Below are 6,030 nucleotides of genomic sequence, written 5' to 3'. Positions count from 1 at the left end.
CTATCTCAAATCAATCAGGTTTTGAACGGCATCTTTTCAACATAATACAATAAAGACATATATAAAAAACAAAGACAAAATACACCTTCCCATTCTAAAACATTTCCTTTAGTCCATATGTACTTTAAATAATCTTGTATTAAGTTTCTACTCTAACTTTCAATGTTCAGAGTAAGTCCATCCTGGCACAGTGTTTTTTCTAAGAAGTCAACAGCAGCAGCAGTAGGAGCATAATATAGTAGTTTCACTGTTACTTCCAGAGTCTATAAAGTCCCAATGCTATTGCCAGGCAAGTAAACACTGAGGCTGCAAGGTAACAAATTGTCTCAAGTTTGTTAGACTCCATTAGGGTTTTTAAATAAGCAATTTCAGTGTCAATTTTGTTACCAGTCTCTGAAATATAACTCTGGTTTTGGTTTCATTTTTGGTAAATTCTGTGGTTGCTTCCCTAAGTTTCTTTTCTTGATCTGTAAACATATCTGTTACTCTGCTCCTTTCTAGGTTGATATACAGTTTATTATCTGCTCTGATTCGACTGGTTTTATTTATCAGTTGTTGCTTAACTTGTTCTAATTCAATTTTCATTTTCTGGTTCTCTGCTCGCAGATTTGCAAATTCACTTTTCTCTAGGATGACCATGTCTTTCCCGATGGAGTCCAAATGAGCCATTAACTGTTGTACTGTTATTTCCTGTTGAACTTGAATGACCATCTCCTTATAGATAGTATGGAGGCTGACATTTGATAAAGTGGTTAATGCTGATACAATTGTTTCTGCTTGTGCTTTGTCAAATCCATGAGTTTCCAAGTCCTGAACCAATGCACGGGTATCAAAAGTTAATTTCCTTTGTCCTAAAGGGGTTATGTCCCCTCGCCTCATATATTATCTTTCTTTGGTTGTGGCAGTGAAGAAATCTCTCCGCAGGGCCGGGGAAATAGGCCCGAGGGGAGTTGAAGCCCGGAGGCCCCCGCTGCCTTCAGAACGCAGGAGCCGCCAAACCCAGTGGCTCCACATGTCCTCAGCTTTGCAGCTGGCAAGAGAGGGCAAAAGCTCAAACTCTGCATTCTTTTTGATACATTTGACAAAACTCTATTGCTAGTGAATTCCATCTCACTAGTGAATTCCACCTTGCAATTTCAGAATAGATTTATTTTAAAGGCATCATAACACTATATAATTACACACTGAATTTTAAAACTAATAATGCTGGATACACAAATAGTATTTTTCATCCAGTTCTCTCAAGGAGAGAACAACACTTTGTCATTAAACTTTGACAGGAGGAGAGATGACCCCATTTGAAAATCGCTGTGGACGGACCTGAAAATACTTTCCTCTGGTACCTTACAGCAGCAAATTTCTAAAATAATTTGTATGCCTTTTAGTTGTGATGCTAGGTTTTGTTTGCTTGGTATTCTTTTCCAACATCCATTTTGAACGTGAGCATAAGTATGTTTGTTAAATTTGTTTGAAAGTTTTCTCCCAAAGAGAAAGAAAAATGGCTAGTTTGGATTCAGGGCAAAGATGAGGGCAAAAAAGAGGTATGTGTCTCCTTTCCCCATTCCACCATACTTTCCTAAGACAGCTCCACTTTCACCCCACACATACATCACAAATACTTATTTGCAATTTTATTTGTGTTAATAACTTATACTATCAAGTTGCTGTTTTTAAAACTCCATTTAGTTATGTACAAAGCTTATATCAAAACACTATGAAGATCTTAACAACAGAAACTAATGAGCATATTTAATTTTTCAGAACTAGGTTAAATGCTATTTGAGTATGATAACCAATCCTCTCCAACACAGGATGCAATTCTCCTTTAAAAAAAAAATCTGTTTATCAATATATTTTATGAAATGGCTTGGGAGTGTTCTTTATTTTATCTTTTACAATATGAGCTGCGGTTGAAGTTGCTTTTCAAAATAGTGCTTTGATAACTCTCTTAACACCATGGCATGAAAGGGTAGAGCCTCATCAATACTTACTCAGGCTTCAAAGACATGGTAACCAGATATTCTAAGAAACTTGTGATCATACTTGAGCAAAGTAATATTAACAGAAATTAGTTTTCAGTTATTGGGAACTTTGGACTTCAAAACCCTCTAGAAATAAAAACTTTTCACCTGTCCTTAAAACCAAGAGGTCAAGTATTCATTGGCCAATAAAGACTCCCCCCATCAGCTAGAAAACACTCATTGAAATCCAATTAACTCTTTCACACAGACAGCCTTCATTTTCTATTTTATCAGAAAGTTAAATTTGCTATTCTATACTCCAATAAAAGTTAAGTTGTTTTGATCTGATAATTGTAAGATGTACTGTATGTATCTTAATTTGTAAGTTTTTAATGCTAAAGCTCAAAGCTGTTCAGATTTAACAGGAGTGCTGGAAATGAGGTACAAAATGCTGGAATTCAAATTAACCAATAAATATATTTTAATATATATCAGCAGGACTCTAGAGGATTCCATTAATGTTGAAAAATAGAAAGGATTTAGGTTAATTTGGTAAGAAGGCAGGTCAGAACGTTTACAACAGTGGTATAGAATTGTATAGAGATGCAAAATTTTTCAAGAGAGCAGAATTTTTTCAAAAACGCTGACTCTAGCTGTCACAGTCCTGCCTTGGCTAAATCCAGTGGAGAGATAGGAGGACTTTCTAATTTGCTTTCCCTCTATTTTAATAATAGCTGTGCATAAGTAATTTATAAAAGGCCAACCAGGCAGTGGGCAACAGAAAATTAAACTCATTTTATCTGAAAGCAGGTGGATTTCTATATATCATTAGCATGCATAGAATTCTCACAATGTTATTTCTCATACTGATGGAATGTAACCAAATAATATATGAGTTTTTTGCTTATGCACGAGTGAAATTTTTAGATAAAAGTGCCAGCCCCAATGGCAATTTTCTGCAAAACGAAAACTAATTCTGTGAAGCTTCTTATTACTGGAAAGACTCATTTGGCTTGCATTAGAGACTGACATAAGTGACTTTAGGATTTTACTAACAGATTAGATGAGATGTGCCACATACTGTAATATCATTAGAGAATGTAGCAGCACTGGAACGCTTTGGGGCACTTATTAAGGGTACCGGCACAAGTAAATTGTTTTCCTTTATGACACAAGCTTTTGAATTTTTTCTCTGATTAGAATGCTTTATTTTTATGGATTTTTTTCTGACATTTAAAACAACTTTTATTTTACACTCCCCAAAATTGCACACAAATTATGTTTTGCATGATTCAGCTCAGTGTTACTAAATGCATTATCTATGCCTTATTTCATGAATATCACCTAGGCAGAGGGTAGATATGTATTAAGAAAACAGCTTACACAATACTAAAATCAGAACTCCTCTAACAGAATATTATCCTAACTTACAGCAAAGACTAATCTTCATGGCTCTGAGGAATTTTTGCTATTAGTACCTTTCACTAACTCAATGCTTGTGTGGGTTCTATTCTTAGCCTCTAACAAGATCTTAAAATGGGATCATTAAAAATGGTTATAAAATGACTACACCTATTGGCCTGTTTAACTTCCATCCTAAAATTCATTCAAGTATATGAAATATTATCACCTTTTTATTCTGATGCATCTTCCCTTATCAAAAATTATGTATCAAGCAAAATATTTCTTGCTAAGGTAGGCAGAAATGTAGGGTGAAGACGGAAATGCTTGTCACTTTATAAAAGAAGCTTTGGGAAAAGTTGCGGGTATCAGGAGAATGACTTTGTGCTCAATATTTTTTCCTTTCTGAGTAATATTTTCCTGATATAAGTTTTTACCTCTTCCTGGATATGGAGAGGATTTTTTTCCCCTTCTTTCTAAAAGTTCTTTTACATTTCATCGTCAGAGAAGGAAATTGAGAAAAATGTACTGCACACCAAGTTACCTAGAGAAGAGCAGCCATAGGAATGAGGTGGGAGTGTGCGTTCAGTGTCCCAGTCTATAGAGTGGTGAGGTTAAGGGTTGTGGAGTCACACCAATGGGAGGTTGATCCCCACCTCTGCTATTTTACTACCCGTCTGACTTTAGCCAAATGACTTCCCTTCTCTGAGTTTTTATTTCCTCACCTATTTGATGGGATCATGATAGCACTGACCTCGAAGTTTCTCTCTGAAGATCACATGCAACTGGATCACCCTCCTATTCATATTCTATCTCTACAGTGGAAGGGAGGCTCCTGCAAAGAGGATGACCCAATGGGTTGAGAATCCTATCAGACCAATTCTGGTAGATGTTCCAGATTTTTACAAGAGCTCAAGATTGTATTAGTTAAAAAATAGAATGTGAAAAATAATTAATGAGACAGTCCTCCATGAATGATCCTGACTCTTCAATCTAGGAATGACTGAAGTCAGTCACTGTTACGCTCAAAAGTCACCTCTTCTGAGAACTGGGTTGAGTTGAGTTAGTCACAGCCATGTGTGTGTCCCTAATGCTATTTTAATTAGTGCACTTATCACCCTGCATGGGTATTATTTCCTTAAATATGTTCCTCTGAACTCTTTGAGGGCAGGGACTTTGTCTTTTCAACTTCTTAACTTTCTCTGCCAATACATTACTCAATATATAGATGTCATTAAAATGAGTGTCTATAAAGAAACAGACTCACAGACATAGAGAACAGACTTGTGGTTGCCAAAGGGGGCAGGGGGAGGGAAGGACTGGGAATTTGGGACTAGCAGATATAAGCTATTATATATAGGATAGATAAACAACAAGATCCTACTGTATAGCACAGGGAACTATATTCAATATACTGTAATAAACCATAATGGAAAAGAATATGAAAAAATATATATATAGGTACAACTGAATCACTTTGCTGTACAGCAGAAATTAATACAACATTGTAAATCAACTATACTTCAATAAAATAAATTTAAAAAAAAATAAGCCTTCAAGGACTTCCCTGGTGGCGCATTGGTTAGGAATCTGCCTGCCAGTGCAGGGAACATGGGTTCGATCCCTGGTCTGGGAAGATCCCACATGCACCACAACTACTGAGCCTGCACTCTAGGGCCTGCAAGCCACAACTACTGAGTCTATGCACCTAGAGCCCATGCTCTGCAACAAGAGAAGCCACTGCAATGAGAATCCCGTGCACCACAACGAAGAGTAGCCCCCACTTGCTGCAACTAGAGAAAGCCCACGCACAGCAACTAAGACCCAACGCAGCCATAAATAAATAAATAAATAAATTCATTTTTAAAAAATGAGCCTTCTGAGCACTTGTAAAAATGTTTGAAACCTGAAAAAAAATTAATTACAAAAAACTTTAAAAGTAAATTAAGTGCTAAATTAAATTTCCACAAACTGTCACCATCATATCTTCTTCACTACCTGTGAAATTTAATATTCATAAAACATCATTACATTAAAAAAAGAGTAAGATATATTTTCTTATCACCAAAATTTCTGAGGATGCACAATGATTACCAAGAGATTATAGTCAATCTTAAAATAAACAAGCTATACATAGCTAAAAATTTTTGGACATAAAAGTATTACAATCCTTTTAAATTATTGTTGCAGGAAAAAAATATATAGTTGAAGTGGGATGTCAGTACAATTAGATATGATATGATGTTGGGTAGGGTCTACAAAAGTGTTAGGCCTGGGACCTTGGAGGTCTTTAACAGCCTGATAACAGTGGAAGGGTAGGCCAGAATTTAAACAGGCTGGCTGAAGCATGGTGAGACTAATCAAGAAAAGCTTCTTAGTAGAGGTTTCCCTGATATGCAGTATAAGGGTGGGGAAAGAGAGGTGGTTTGGAGAAGGGGCGCTATGCCTCACCAGAACTAATCTCATAAGTAAGCAAAGTAAAAGACTGGGAGTATTTTCTGAGGTGCTGGACGAGACCCTTTGACTCCCCTGCGCCCCCAGCACCCCCCAAGAAACCTTTTCCAATATGTCTTTTGAGACCTAAAATTCTACCAATAAAGAATAATTTTATTATCTAAAACTCATGTCAGCTAGTAAATGTAGATGTGCCTGACAGATCTAATCCTTT

At 36.3% G+C, this 6,030-nt stretch overlaps 1 pseudogene across 1 annotated transcript; it reads right to left on the bottom strand.

Moving 5' to 3' along the window:
- Positions 1-250: 250 nt before the first annotated feature.
- LOC307053283 (coiled-coil domain-containing protein 90B, mitochondrial-like) lies at positions 251-1,014 on the bottom strand (annotated as a pseudogene). The gene has a single exon. The product of its transcript is annotated as a coiled-coil domain-containing protein 90B, mitochondrial-like (transcript).
- Between the last annotated feature and the right edge of the window lie 5,016 nt (positions 1,015-6,030).

Source organism: Hyperoodon ampullatus (assembly GCF_949752795.1).
Source record: "Hyperoodon ampullatus genome assembly, chromosome: 5".
NCBI classification, from domain to species: Eukaryota; Metazoa; Chordata; class Mammalia; order Artiodactyla; family Ziphiidae; genus Hyperoodon; species Hyperoodon ampullatus.
Note: the sequence above shows the minus strand (reverse complement) of the source record. Positions and strands in the feature narration are given on the sequence as shown.